Source organism: Atractosteus spatula, chromosome 6 (assembly GCF_055471065.1).
Source record: "Atractosteus spatula isolate fAtrSpa1 chromosome 6, fAtrSpa1.hap1, whole genome shotgun sequence".
NCBI lineage: Eukaryota > Metazoa > Chordata > Actinopteri > Semionotiformes > Lepisosteidae > Atractosteus > Atractosteus spatula.
The window spans coordinates 10,884,599-10,900,474 of record NC_142711.1 but is presented as its reverse complement, the minus strand read 5'-3'; the positions used below and the strand labels follow the sequence as shown (position 1 = coordinate 10,900,474).

Below are 15,876 nucleotides of genomic sequence, written 5' to 3'. Positions count from 1 at the left end.
GAAAGCACACACCTGATCACCACTTTTAAGGGTAATTTTCTAGGATCATAAAAGCATTGTGACAATGGAAATTAAACAACAGATTCTATCATTTCTTGCAGTCTCTCAAGGTGAAAAAATTAGCTGACGATAAGAATCCTATTTCACCAGATGGCAAATCACTTTGTACCAAGATTTTCAAAGGCCTCCCATTAAAAGCAATGAAAGATGACTGATTAATATCAAAAGACGAAATCAGTAATGATTTCAATACCAGGAGAGGGACATGCCATCAGAATTCCATTAGAAAGCTGTCAGGGTGTGATTGGGGTCTTTTAAAATCCCAGATGAATATAGATCTATTATCTGTACAGAATGCCAAGGCAGACTGGATCTTAAGAATGTACAAAAAACCAGAGGGTGACTGGAAAACAGACCTGAGAAGTTCTTTGTGAATCAGACTTCTTGTGCATTGAGTACGTTTTCCTTGGTTTGACAAAAGCATTGTACCCTATTATTCTATCATAACTGATCATTTTGTCTTGTATTGAATGTCTTTTTAATGCAAGCCTTTCAGTGTGCTGTTCAATTGGATGGACTGTTCATTTTATATTAAGGCTATCTGTGCTTCATTGTGTGAACTCATTAATCAAATAATCTATACAACATGATTAATATATTAACCACTGTTGTGCTCTGCAGATTATAGGTCTCTATGAAAACATTTGTTGTTCTTGTTTGTTGTACTATTACTGGAGTGGCGTTTCATTTTACTTATCATTTTTAGCAATTTTGAACTGCTCTCATGGTAAAAACTAAATGGGTCAGTCACAGCTTATAACGATTTTCCTTGAATTCAGAAAAGCCTTTATTTAATTCTAATGAACACAGGAACTGTTACATTTTTGCCCCTGGTAGTTCTTTTGAATCCACTGATTAAAGAAGCTTACTGTCACTACTTCCAGAACACTTTATCTTATATTTCAATTTATATGTTCTAGGCCTTTTAAAGCAAGGAAAGATATGCTACTTTTTATGTGCAAACGGATTACTTTAATTGAGAGAGTGACTCCGGGCAGGTCAAATAGTACAAAAAAAAAGAAAAAACTGCAATTTATCACTGCGAACATTTGCAGGTACACACAAGTGGGATGTCAGGGATCCTAGAAAGAGTTACCCATGAGGGTTTTTCAAAGGAGCTGAGTTATTAATTGTTAATGGAGCATTTTGTTCAAGAAAGTCCATCATTTAGTAAAAAGAAACAGTTGTCAGACATGGAGCAAACAGTTTTGAGTTTTTAATTTATGACTCAATGCATACTGTAGTATACACGTACAAGGGCATAACAAAAAAGAACAATAACAAAATCAAGACATTGTAGTCATTGGCAAAGCTAATTCTGGCATCTTTAGTTTTTTCATTTCCTGTGGATGAATGATTGACTGTTATTTTAAGACACTAAGGGTCAAACTGAAGGTTGTTTTTTTTTTCAAATTAAATGGCCAGGTTTTTCTTCTGTAATATTCTGAAAACAAATGAAACACTCACAGCTTTTTGTCCTCTTTGCTGTGAAGAGTAAAAATCTAATTTCAGATCTCCTCAGTTAGGTCCAAGTGTCTCACACTGCTGTCTAACTGCTAATGATTAAAATTCATTTATTTTGATTAATTATTAATTATTGCTTTTTTATGAAAGAAATAAAACAAATATTGGTATACGGTGCTCTTTAATACAAACCCAAGGAACTGTTACAAGCTAGTGTTGTAATAATGTATATTTCAGCAGACAACACCTTCACAAGGGCTTTGATTCATCTACACTCTGTTTTACAGTGCAGTGTTTATGTAAGTGTTAATTTTGCATAATATTTTTATAGAACAAAGTCTTCTATTTCTGAAATGTGCGCCATCAATTCACCAAGAACAAATGATTAATCACACATCTATAAAGAATTCAGCTGGCTAAATAATGGAACTCATCTATTCATTATCAGTTATCTGTTGTTTAATTAAAAAGCCTGTATTAATTGGCAATGTTGGCAACAGACCTAATAACAGACATACTCTTTACAAATAAAGGACATTTAAAAAAGAAGAATGTATGCATTTCTTTCCATATCGATCACATTTTAACTTCCATTTTGTACTTTAAAATACATCCATTTGTGCCTCTCTACAACACAGAAAACTTCTGAAATGTCTATATTTAATTTTAATCACTGGTAGATCTGTGGAAGCAGAAGTTGTTCTTAAAATGCACTACAGTGCCATACTGTACATTAAAATATTTAGGAACAAGTAAAGGGTTAATTCCAGGCTGAAACATAATTCCAGCTTGCATGCTGACATCAACAAAATAAAATTAACAATCCTGTCAGCTTTATATTTTAGAATATGTTACACTAAAATTACTAAGAAACAAACTCAAAGTAGGAAAAGACCTGCACACTCGCATTTCACTTAAATTAAAACTTAAAAGGAGAAAAGCTTGAATAATATTGGGTTGCTCATGGTTACAGTGTGTATCACTCCTCAGGGAATTCCAGGGAGACAAGAAGAGTTTCTGTAGAAAACTCGTTTCCTGCAAAATCAGTTAGACAGCATCTATTACTAATAAGTTAAAATAACTAATATGTTATGGTTTGAGATTTAAGATAATTGTATCTCATACAGTATATTTGAATTAAAATGAAAAAGTAAGCAAACAATGCTGTTTTCCTCAAAATAGAACAGTGGCATTGCATAACATTTCTTAATACTGTACATGTTCATTAAACCCAACTGAATGAATGTAAATTCAATTTCTTAGGGTCTTGAAGTATAATGTATCAAGAACAGTATGCAAGAAGGGACCCTAGAGAAGACTTCTTTTCAAAAACAAAATCATTAAGGGTTTGTAATCAAAATTATCTCTTGACAATAATGCTATATTATACTATTCTATAAAGCATTATGATATGAATGTTTCCAAATATTTAGGATCCATCAGCATATTTAGTAATGCATTATTTTCCAAATATATATAGAAAGAGAGACTGAACAATTGTCAAAACAAAACAATTCCAATACAAATTTCCGTTGGCATACATATGAATGCACTATCTAAATGAATCTGAACAGTACAGTTTTGCTTCATAAAATATGACCTTGTCCCAGTATTACAATCATCTCTACAGGGACACCAAGTCATCATATGATGGCTGCTTCACACCTGAGAGGCTGAAAACAGCAAATGTATGTCTGTGCAAAATGTTATTTTTTATTAAGGTTATCATTTGAAGGCCCTTATTCTGTGGTTATTGAACATTTGTCATCTTCATTTTTGGCAAAGAGGATGGTCTGGATCATTAAAAATAATTTTGTTTCAGGATGTTTCAGACAAAATTCCTTTGTATTCCTTTTTAGCTGTTTTAGAAGGAATTTTTATCACAGTTTAATAAACCCACAGTAAGCAGCACATCAACTACACAATGGTTATATTTTCTTCCAAACAGACATGGAAGAAATAGTATCCAAAACATCCTGAAACAAACCATTTACATATCATTTACAATGTTCAAAATTATCAATATTTTTTGTTTTACACAGGACCACATTAAAAGCTTTAAAAATGAAGGACATTCACTAAAAAAACCATTCACTAGAAAAGACTCAGATCCCTCAAACACTGTGCTGTAAAATATGCTTAGCAAACGATTACTCTTTTAGAAATGAAGAGTTTTTAGCCTTAGGAGCCTCCCATATGATGGTAAAGATGGAAAGAGAATTTTCAATCTAATATAATAATTGAAAGTGTACAGTGGTGAGTATTATGGAAATTAAAGTTATAGAATGTTTTAGACTTACATAAGTGACACACTTTGGGTATTGTTTGTGATAGAAAGCAGATTTATCACATTCACATTAACAGAACCGCTGAAGGAGGCTCAATTAGTTCATCAATAATGCATTAACATAAAGCAATTAGGTATCAAGAAGCTATTCTGTCAGGTGTCTTGTTAACTGATAATATATATGTGTCGAAGCAATGACTGCAACAAATTACATAAAGTGCAGAAGAGCATTCAAAAGCCATATAAATTAGGATTCAGGTAATATATTTCAAGGTAATCACAACATCAAACTTAATTCTAAATAGGCTCTTCTTAGTCATAATTTAGATCAGTCACTATAGAAACCAAAGCGATCTGCATCACATCTGATCTGGCACAGTTTGTTTACTAAAGAAATACACCCCTGCCTCATCTGCACAAGTCATTTCCCAACTTGCTCATACTGGCTTTTCATGCTCTGTTTCAACAGAAATTGTAATATGATGCTAAATGCAAACTGGAACCGGAATAAGGATTCAATACCATTATGCAAGTACAATGAGAAATCAATGAGTTGTTTAGAACTACAGTCGAAAAGCCCTGGATACTTCCTGTAGGCACCATCTAGTCAGAGGTGCACGTACAATTATAGGCAGAACCCCGCACAACGACCATGTGACTAAATAACTACTGGGAAATAGTAACACTTTAATCCAGTAACCACATATCAAAATGATCATTCATAACCTTCTTTAATACTTGAAAAGTATTTGTTTTGACATGAAATGTCCCATGGGTGTTGCCAGCAAAATAGACTTAATTTGATGTTTTGATGCTTAACAATCCGGAAAAATAAACCCAATTTTAAGATTTATACATACAGTATAGTCCACAGGGTCAGATATATTGTAAGCCCAGCAACATTATTAAGATCAATGTAAAATGTCTTTAAAAACATAATTAAATAGTATACAATGCTCTACTCACCTGAATGAATCATCTTAATCCTTTCATATAGCATCTGTTAATACAACAGCATTGGTTGATAGTCATTAAGATTTGTCTTTTAACAGATCAGTGGTAAAACGACTACATCTCTCCCTTGCTTCAATTTTCCAATATACAGTATGAGTTGACTATTCAATTATTCTTAGATACAATTAATTGGAGTCTGTTTTGGCAATTTCATGTTTCAAAATTAAATGGCGGGTACGGCCCATAGGATCTTTTTGAAAGCAAGTTTGTTTTTAATTAGGATTTGACCAGTATGTAATCCTCTTTTTTTCACCCCACATTGTGATGATGTTACAAGTTGTAACATTGTAAGCAAACAGTAAGAAGCAATGATTTCTGTTCCCAGTTGTACATAAACTAAATTAGGGATGTTATTTATTGACCTTTCAGCAGGATATTTCAGCTGACACTAGAACGTGTGCAATACCCGCGGACTGGAGAATTGTAAATGTAGTTCAGAAACTGGCAATGAAACTGAACAAAGAAACAACAGAGCAGTCTGATGTCTATTAGTGGTAAGGCTACAGTACCAGTGGTTCAATCTAAACTAAAATATTTACTATAATTAAATATATAATATATAAAAATATTATAGCACTACTAAATAACACTAAATAGTATAATGCTATATATAAATGATATATATTATAATACTAAATTCTAGTTTCATAAAGAGACGAGCTTGAAATGACACGGACTGTGAACGTATAAAAACTCTTTAATCAATCCATTGTATTCTTACATAGTGCCTTTCAATCAGAGGTTTCAAAACGCACTTTATATAAATACTGTATATCTCTCTATCCATTTTCTAACCATTTTATTCCAATGTTATTCCAATTTTATTCCAATGCACGGTCATGGGATTTCCGGAATAATACATACAACGTAATCCCCAGAAACTAGGGTGTCCGAAGATGGTATGAAATTAGAATCACGTTTGTGGAAACTTTGATTTAACCCGCATGGCTGAGGCCCAACACTCCGGCCAAGGGCAGGGATGCTGGGACACCCATGCCTGGTGATAAGGAGACCAAGGGAGAGCTACAAAGGTGGAGACAGGGTGGAGGAAGGATGCTTACAAAATTACAACAATATTGAAACAGACACAATACCAATCAATTTCTTTAGTTTAACAAGGATGTATTGTATTAGCATTTAAAACTGTTTAGTACAAATATGCTCCTGCACGGCTAATTTAAATACTTTCTGAATTTTGCTGGCTTTCAGAAATAGTGTTCTTTTGACTCGCAGAGATGCAGTTTTAAAATAAAAACTAGCCTCATTTTTATGAGTTGCAATGGTGAGGAAAAATTTGAATTGGTTCATCTCAAATCAAGTGCTCCGTGTTTGTTTTTTTTCCCAAATAAGATGGAACATGTAATCTTCACAGTAAATATTCCAGTGTTTCAAATGTTTTATTTTTGATTCCTTCATAAATTAGATGAAATGGAATAATAAACTTGTGCCTGTCTTGGTTCAAATCCCAGTTAAGTTAAATGTGATACCTGAAAGTTTCAGGTGGGCCCTGTTCAAAGATGTGCTCTCATGCCTCCAGCAGTTTTAGTGTGCCTTTGGGCTGTAATCAATGAAAGTCTGCATGATGTCTGTAGTCAATGTGCTTGGTTGATGTTAAATGCTGTATCACTGAATAGACTCTTCAAAGCCGGCAGGAGTTTGCTACATGATGGAGATGCAGGGAACTGTTGTTAAACTACATGCCCCTGACAGGCCTAGCTGGGCTGTGTACAGAGATAAAATGAAAACACTCAGCAACAACCTCAGGCTATCTTGGTCTGCACACTGAGCTCTCTCTCGGTGGCTTTGTAGGTTATATAAAACCTGGAGTTTGATACAGCAAACGTAAAGCGAAGGGCTGGTGAGAGTGGTTTAGAGAACAGCATGCAGCACTGCAAGCATGGAGGTAGCAAGTTGAGTCATAGTAAATGATTTAGTGATTCACACAGGCACGATTTGCTTTCTCACTGGCCAATTACCAGTAATAAATTGTTCTTTAGATAAAAGAATACTAATATAACAGGAGTTATTCCTAATGTTTATTGCAATTTTTATCATTATTCAGGAAAATATGGCATAGATGCATTTTTAGATCACATCTAGATTATTCTGGTTTGTAATTGGAAATTAAGCAAAACTGTCAATTCCCCAAAAGACATGATTCACTCTATAGGAAATACTGATAAAAGGAAACTGATAAAAATAACTCTCTAAGTGTTCACATTTATCTTCATTTAATTTGAAGATAAATGCGGCAACATCAGATTTCAGGCCTACGTGTTTCTTTTCAGCTTTCCAGAAACATGCACATTTATTGACCAGGGCTGCTTTTTCTTGCTGAAGTGGCCATAGGTCAGCACAAAGAGAAGATATGATTTCAACACAGACCTTGAGCCTCCAATTACCTCACATAATCTGACAGTTGTGTCTCTCTATCCTGAAGGCTGGCCAAATCTACAGAGGCAGTAGTATGCCGCAAGCTTAGTTTAATGATGGGATCTGTTTGGAGTGAATTATCTTGAGCAGTACAGACAAAATTGGAAGTGGGTAAGTAATGGAGGAGGGGAAGATGAGTTATTATTATTTCTAAAACATATTTAGATTAGGCTCTGGTTTTCTCCCACAGTCCAAAAACATACTGGTAGGTTAATTGGCTTCTGGGAAAACTGGCCATAGGTGTGAGTGTGTGTGTCTCTATCTATGTCTGCCCTGTGACGGACTGGCGTCCTGTCCAGGGTGAAGCCTACTTTGTGCCTGTTGCTTGCCTCTGGCTCCCCCGTGACCCTGAATTGGAAGAAGTGGTTAGAAAATGGATGGATATTCAGATTAGTTGGGGGAGGGGCAGAGAGCTTGTGAGATGGATGGATGGTAGCTCACAAGTATTAGATTTCCTTAGACTGGACCTCTAAGCTACAGATCACAATAACATGACATCATTCTCAATTTAGGTTCTTGAAGGCTAATTATATCCTCACTATAAACCGGCATCATTCAGTGTTTAATGAACTTGTGTAAAAGTGTACTGTAGTAACTAGAATCCTACAGCCTTGAAAATATGATGTTTCTTGCATTTCTAACAGTATCTTCATTTTTGATTTCCTGTAAAAAGCCCCTGTGAAAACAACAGCTTTGCATTACCCAGCACTTTCAGTTCTGATTACAGGATATCAATTTCTGCACAAAATTTTAATACTACCATACAACATACAATATAAACATACAATGGCAGAATTTATGGTTATCTTATATATAAAAAATAACAATCTTTTGATTCATACAGATACTTTCAAATGAGGAATTTTTATCCCGGATGTGTGTGAGAGGCAGGGAATGAAAATTGATTGTCTAGTTGGGCCCTTAATTCCCCAGACTGGCTTCATCAGCAGATGTTGCAAACTCATAAAACTAAGGGGAACTAGGCAATACCATGATGGTCTCAACCTCAACAAATATTGTGTTGTCAACCTGAGAGAACAAGACATACAGACAAACCTTCCCACCCAACCTGCACTGATTCAATGGCAGTATAGTGATGTTTCCTAGTAGAAATACTGATATTTTGCAGCCATAAACACATTGATGGCCAAGAATGGAAAACAGCAGTCTGAGGTATCTCTTGTACAGAATTATTCATATTACTGAATCTTTCATTATAAATGCATTTACGGGGTATAAAATTGCATTAAAAAAAGAAAATTGCTATTTGTTTCAATATTGTACTCAATTTCTCTTTTTAATATTTATCAGTATATAAGTATATAATATAAAGTATTGCCAGTATTCAGATTTTTACAAAGCTAAAACGGCCAGTGGTGATCACTAGAGCTTTTATTCTTAATTAAGTAAAGAAGAAGTGCACATGAGCAGTAGCCCAATTAGTAACTCTTTCAGGAAATTACACTGGAAGGTATTTAATTTGACTCTAATTAACAAAGCAATTATAATATAGCTTATTATATGAGTAGAAAATGAAGACTGAGGAATTAAAGCTACGATAAGCATCAAGAAATCTGCAACTCAACAATTTATAAACTTCATTTTAAATGTGAAAAGAGGGATTGTGTATTTAATGTATAAAGAGGTGTTTTGCATTTTAAGAATTCAATGTGGTATAAATTATACAAACTTCAGAATTGTTAAAGTTTAATATATTTAAGTAGAGAATCTATAGACCACGCTTATATCCCAACATAGTAGACACTAATTCTTACCAAGAAATTGAGTAGCTGACACTCAGCACCAGAAAACAGTTCAGGGTCATTCCAGTAAGTGATACAAAAGGGTTTCAAACAAGTTAATCAAACTCGTGTGCTGTGGAACTACCAACACTATTTTTGAAAAGTCTTTTTGTGACAATTTTATAAAAATTGTGTTGTACAGAAAGCTTCATTTGTTTTGTTTTTTTGCTACATTGCCAGAAGACTACAGTATATAAGCAATTATCTAAACTGTAATTGACATGAATATATTATTCTGCTTGACTGAATGCATAGATGTGTTTATTCTGAGAACATAATGAAGCTGTTCTGTTTTCATGGAATTTTGTTCTGTTGTAGTTTGTTTAGTGCTTAGCTTTTCTTTTTACAACTGCTTTAAGATCTGAAACCATAGTTATAGTTTATAAAGCAAATGTATTCTCGAGCAAAAACCCTAAAGGTCATATAAAAAGCACATGGGCAGAATGTTTACAGAAAGATGATTTGAAAGGATAAAAGAATGAATCTAAAGCAAGGATACAAAGGTTATACATCCTGTGATACAATGGTAGATGCAGAGTAAGTACAGAGAGCTACTGTAGTTTCTGAAGTATGAACAATTAACCTGCATCTGGCAGTGGTTGACCCATGCTTTTTAAACATATACAGGGGAGTCAACAAGAAAACTATTTATCAGCAAGAGTGTAAACAGTTTAAACAGATGGTTTTGCTCTTGGTCCAAAGGTGTGCTCATATTTTAATATCTTTCTCTTTATTTGGGAAACTTTGTTTGAGTGGTGTATATTAATCTGACACCTCCACCATTTGTATGGTAAGAATAAATCATGGATTGGATAATGTCAATTAGTCAGTTGTGGTAACCCTAACTTCCATGACATCAGCTATACAGTACCTTGGAAATGTTTACAAAGTACTCACAAAAAGGCCTTCAATGCCTTCTGGAAAGCAGAGCTTGAAGGAAGAAGACTCAACTTAAGAGAAGTGTAAAATTGAAATCAGTGGCAAACAGGTGGTTTAAACAGTTTAAAACTATTTGAGGTGCAGAACAAATCTATCCCACTTGTCCCATTAGTGAGTAAATAAAATCTAAAAAAAAAACTGAAATATTCAGCAAATTCAACATATCAGTTAGAAAAACATTGCTGAGGTGTGTCACACCTGAAAACATCTCCGCAGCAGAACTGTTTTTTTTTCTTTCTCTAGTTATCAGTGAGGAATTAACCTCACCTTGCACCTTTGCAGAGGTGTGGTTTAACAATAAATTGGCATGTTGCCCACCGCAGATCTTGAGCTGCAGGGGTGGAGTTTAAAAGGAAAGAAGGATGCCTGCTGATCTAGATTCCAAATCAAAGTTGCTGCTCAGATGTACAGTATGATTAAGGGTGAAAAAGCCTCATTTAAAGCAAGTTTCTGTTGAAGTTTCTTTATTTATAGCATGTTTGTATGAATATATACAGTACAAATAAGTTTTCTATTAACTGCTGATGAAATATTACACTTACTTACAGTATACGATTAGATGGCAACTTCACATATTTAGCTTAATTTGTGAAGTTTTACAGTGTGCTTATGGCAAATATATGGAAAGTGTTATGTGTTATGTGAGACACCTTTTTAATTTCCCTTAGGAGCATTTTAAACTACATTTCAACAGAATCATTTTTCCAATGAGAAAAGTAATTGTAAACCTTAAATTTTTTAAAAATTAATGTTTAAATGTTTTGAAGTTTTGAAAAAGGAAACATTTTCTAAAACAAACTTCTGAGTGGAAATGTCTCTGGGGTTTGAAAGATTCAATGACTTTTAAATGCTGCATTCTTTCTATTTTTTTTCCAGAAAAAGAAGTTCATATGGATATTGGCTGAATCCAGTTTGCTTGTTTGGCTAAGAAAGGACTTTCTTAAACCACAGCTGGTGCAGTAATCCATCATCAACTACCGTGACACATCAATTAAAAAACTCTGTGGTAATAAAACACAAATTTCTAATCTCTGTCTTACATTATAAAATAAGAGGTATACAAAAGTCTGTTTTTCTTTTCTAACCAAAAAGATCTTGGTTTCAGGGCATCTACAGTTCATCTGTATTATGCTTCTTATGTTTTTATATGGAAGTAGATATATAATGTAAATCAGGTCAATCTAAAACATTCTCTTATGGGCAAGAAGAGCTTTTAAAAGGTTATCAAATGGTGAATGGTACTTCTGTGACAAGAAGTGCTTATAAAAAAAGTCTAATTTTCTACCCCCCACAAAAACAGCACTAGCATTTTAACTTGTATTTCAAGAATCATAAATCTTTCGGAGACTGGAACCAATTTTATTCCTCATCATTACTCCCATTGCAGCCTGACACTTGAAAAAACAGTTTTAGCAGACGTTTACATAACTGGGGTATTTTATTGACTCCTTCTCCACCAATTTGGTTGGTCTTTTGACTCTGAGGCCTGTATGCTGACTGTACCATAAGTGCAAAACCTTGTAGGATCACGAATAGAAAAGAAATATGCTTACAAGCCACATCAAAATACTGTGGAAAAGAACACCTTGTTAATGGAAACAACAACGTTATGTAACGGTTTAGTTGTTTGATTTCCTATGGCTCTTTAAAATAAATATCTGAAGATGACTAAATAAATTCAGTTTGAAATCTCTTTTTTTTAACGCCCACAACTACTTGAACCTTTATGGTTCAGGACTTAAAAAGAACAGAACAAAACAGAATATACACATTAAAAATTCCATAACATGAAGCGACTACCTCACAATAATTAATTCTTTTATTTTTAATTATGCACCCCCCCGCCCGCCTCCTAACCCCTGAAATTCAGCAGACAACAATACTCTTGGAGAATTTAGCTTCAGTGTTTAACAATTTCTGACTAATATTATTAACCTGTAGATCTGAAAGGATCAGTCCCCTCCGGGTTTAATTAGGAGCAAATTCAATTTAAATCTAAATGTCAACACTGGTTACTAATAGGCAGAGCCCTTGATGAGACATGTAGTCTACAATCAAGCAGTTCCCTAGTAACAATTAACAGCTTCTTCCTGAGTTATGAGTATATTAGGATTTTTATATTAAATACAACTCAACAGGGGACGTTGCTAATATTACAGAGCACCTACTGCTCCAGGGTGAACATGCAGGAGAGGATGCCAAACTGAATTACACAGATTTTTTGAAACATATACTGTAGCTTGAATAATAAGCAGCCACAAAAGTAGGTCAGAGTCGAGAGGGAGAGACCAGTGCACCTCCCCCCACCCCTTCCCTGCAATATCAGCATGTCAATCATCTTTTAACTGAAAATCATGCTTTTGATGATCCCCTCTTTGTCTGCACTGCGCCACCACAAAATCATGTTTTATTTCCAAATTGCAATTGTTTCTAAAGCTCCGGCACAACTAAGTGCCTGAAATCCTGCTGCTCCGCCACTCTGGTTTAGAAAGAGAGCTATTGTGATTTTCTTGTCTACTAATAACGGGGGATTCATATCGGAAAAAAAAAAGATGCAAACGAAATTTCATTTGCAACCTGTAAATAACGATTCAAAATGATGGTCTAAATTTCTCTGCTTCTATTCTTTTCTTCTCAAGTTGGCTGGAAAATGGGAAGTGAATTAAACAGCTATTGGAAATTTCTACTTATTTTTGTTAGAGAAGACTGGTTGCATTGGTGGGTTAGAGTTTGTAGAGTTTTGGGTACAGTCATGCACAAAGCTCCTTTGTGTTGCACTTCTGTATACTCCCTTGGGTCAAGCAACTTAAGCTTTTACTTCCACTTATTTCTAAACAGGGTGTGTGACCGTATATGGCTATATTTGCAAGAAACAAATTTAAATATTAAACTTTGTAGGACTGATTTATCTTTCAGGTATTCATTCCTAAATTGCAATACACAGGGAATAAATCCTTTAAGCGCTCAGATTTACAAGCCTGAGTCTGAACCCCTTGTCAAAACAATGTAAAGGATTATAATGCATAAGCCATAAAAAGAAAAAAAAAACATTAATTACTGCTGCAGAGCTTGGATGTTTGAAACTGGCTTATACACATTCCAAAGGTTTTCTGGGCTAGAAGACTCAATTTGGGAGTTTGCCGAGTCAGCACGTAGAATTTATGCAATACAAAACCATAAGGTTAAACAACAATCTCATGATTATTCTTTTTACACTTTAATATAGCAAGAAGCAGGGTTGGGTTGCACCAAGAAGATTGTGCTGCTCAAGTCTGTTGTATTTTGCACATAAAAATAAATTTAATGCAAAAACAACATTCACATTTTATTAAATATTAATTGTATTTTAACCCTGGAACTCAATGGAAAGTCCAATTATCAGTTTTAGCTGGTCATGAGAAATCTATATGCTCTCAGAAAAATCACACATAAACACATAATGCACTTACATAATCTGAAAAGCCCATTTCAGTAGCCAAGGTTCAGTACAGTACCCAGGTGGGTCTGACACCCATTTGGGTTGTGTAGCTCAGACTTCTTAATTGTGCCTGAGATGGGAGCTCAAATCTGGGGACAGACTACATGCACTGCACAATGCAAATGGAGATCACAAGAAGTCAAATAGTCTTGAGTTAAAAAACGGGTACTATTTTACATTCAGAATTTTATTTTCGTCTTACTACACAAGATTGAACTGAATGAAACTTATAAAAAAGACAAGCACGCCACTCTCTCATCTGTTCCTTGTCCTTCTGTCCTTTCTGTTCTGAAATGGAGATTTAAAATGCCACTCTGACAATTACATTGGCAATTCTAAGATGTCTAAGAAGAAATACCTAATATTACTATATCTGTCATCTGTACTGTGTTCTACTCATTAAGCTCTTAAAATAAAAGAAATGCTTCCAGAATTACATATTGTAACGCTTACGGCCGACAGGTACTGTGTAAGAGCCGGCGTACCAGAGCAGGTGACGTCACCGCCCTTCCCTGTGATAGCAGGACTACAGCTACTGGGCTGTAAAGAGATCTCTCTTTAGCTCACGGGGCTAGGTCTCTGCAGAGAGACGCGGAAGTCCCGGGTTCGAGCCCCGGACGGTGCGGGGCCGACCTAATGCGGCAAGGGCGCCCGCCTGAGCCCCCGTTGCGTTACATGGGTGTCAGAAGTGGGATGGGATAGCCCTTCGCCGGGGACGGCGATTTAAGCGGGGGAGAGTGTAACGCTTACGGCCGACAGGTACTGTGTAAGAGCCGGCGTACCAGAGCAGGTGACGTCACCGCCCTTCCCTGTGATAGCAGGACTACAGCTACTGGGCTGTGGAGAGATCTCTCTTTAGCTCACGGGGCTAGGTCGCTGCAGAGAGACGCGGAAGTCCCGGGTTCGAGCCCCGGACGGTGCGGGGCCGACCTGATGCGGCAAGGGCGCCCGCCTGAGCCCCCGTTGCGTTACAATATTCTTATAACTAATAAGTAATTCCTTGATATTATTCTTTATTTCCAGGCAACCTTATACATTAAAATGAAGTATATAATGTATGACAAAATGTAGGTATGTAAAAATCAAGTGAATACAACAAGTTCAGAAAATAAAAAATATGACTAGTTCAAACTCTAGTGCAATTCAAGCAGAGTGACAGGCACAATTAAATAGTAAGATTTACAACAGTTTATGAATGGTGTAGATATCAAGAAGCAGCAAAGGCAGTCCAGCGGCATGTATTCCATATCAACAATGAACAGGAAAAATAAGCAAATCGCACTGCCAGCCTGAGAGTCAAGGACATACTGAAGAATGGAACTGAAAGCTGAGAGACCATAGGTGATGTCTAAATAGATGAGCCATGAGCTGGCGGTGAAAGGTGGTCAGGCACTGAGCCAGTCTCATTACTGTGTTCAGTTTGTTCAAAAACGGAGGGGTGAGGGATGGAAAATGACCGCGCTCTGTGAGTGGGGAGAACAGGGAGGGGTGTGGAAAATTGGTTAGAAAAGGAGGAATGGAAGGTACTAAAGGGAGGGAGAAGGGACTGAGGACAGGTAAGAGACAAAGAAAGACTAGGATTCTGAACCAGATACAGGCAGAAATAGGAATGTAATGTTGAGGACAAAGCAAAGAAGAGAAAAGGCAAAGATTTGGAGTGGACACATAGTTTTAGCAGGGAGCCCGGCCAACAAGGAGTAACAACAGTCTACTGTGTAGAAGAGTTGTTAAGATTCAGTGAGCGGTGCATAAGAAGCAGTGCAAGGAGCGAGACAAGAAATGTGTTGGAACAGAAGAGGGAAGTGTCAAGACTGAGACAGAGGATCTAGGCAGAAGAAGAGGAGGAGAGGGTGGTGCAGTAAAGAAACAAATAAAGAAGTCCATAGAGGCGGGAGTAGAAGAAATGAAAAAAACCTTCCTAGGCTTTGAGAGGTTGAGTTGAAAATGGTAGGAGTGCATGCTTGTACAGATAGCAGTAAAAACAGGCACAGACATGGTAGAAAATCTGAGTTGCAGCAAGGGAAAATGAATGATCTGAGCACTAGCAGCATCAATATGATGTGAAATTCTGGGGGAAGAAATGATGGGACCTAAAAGTGGATGTAGAAAGAGAAATGTGGGGGGACCTTGGATGGAGCCCTGAGAAACACCTGCAGAATGAGATTAATAATTATAATTCCTTACATTTATATAGGGCTTTTCTAGACACTCTATTCAAAGTGCTTTTCAGGCAATGGGGACTCCCCTCCACCACCACCAATGTGCAGCCCCACCTGGATGTTGCGACGGCAGCCATAGTGCGCCAGTAATCTCACAACACACCAGCTATCAGTGGGGAGGAGAACAAAGTGATGAAGCCAGTTCATAGATGTGGATTATTCAAAGGCCATGATTAGAAA

At 36.1% G+C, this 15,876-nt stretch overlaps 1 protein-coding gene across 6 annotated transcripts in view; it reads right to left on the bottom strand.

Moving 5' to 3' along the window:
• tox (thymocyte selection-associated high mobility group box) overlaps nt 1-15,876 on the bottom strand; it is a 115,768-nt gene that overhangs the window by 57,703 nt on the left and 42,189 nt on the right. The gene's annotated exons all lie outside the window — the stretch shown is intronic.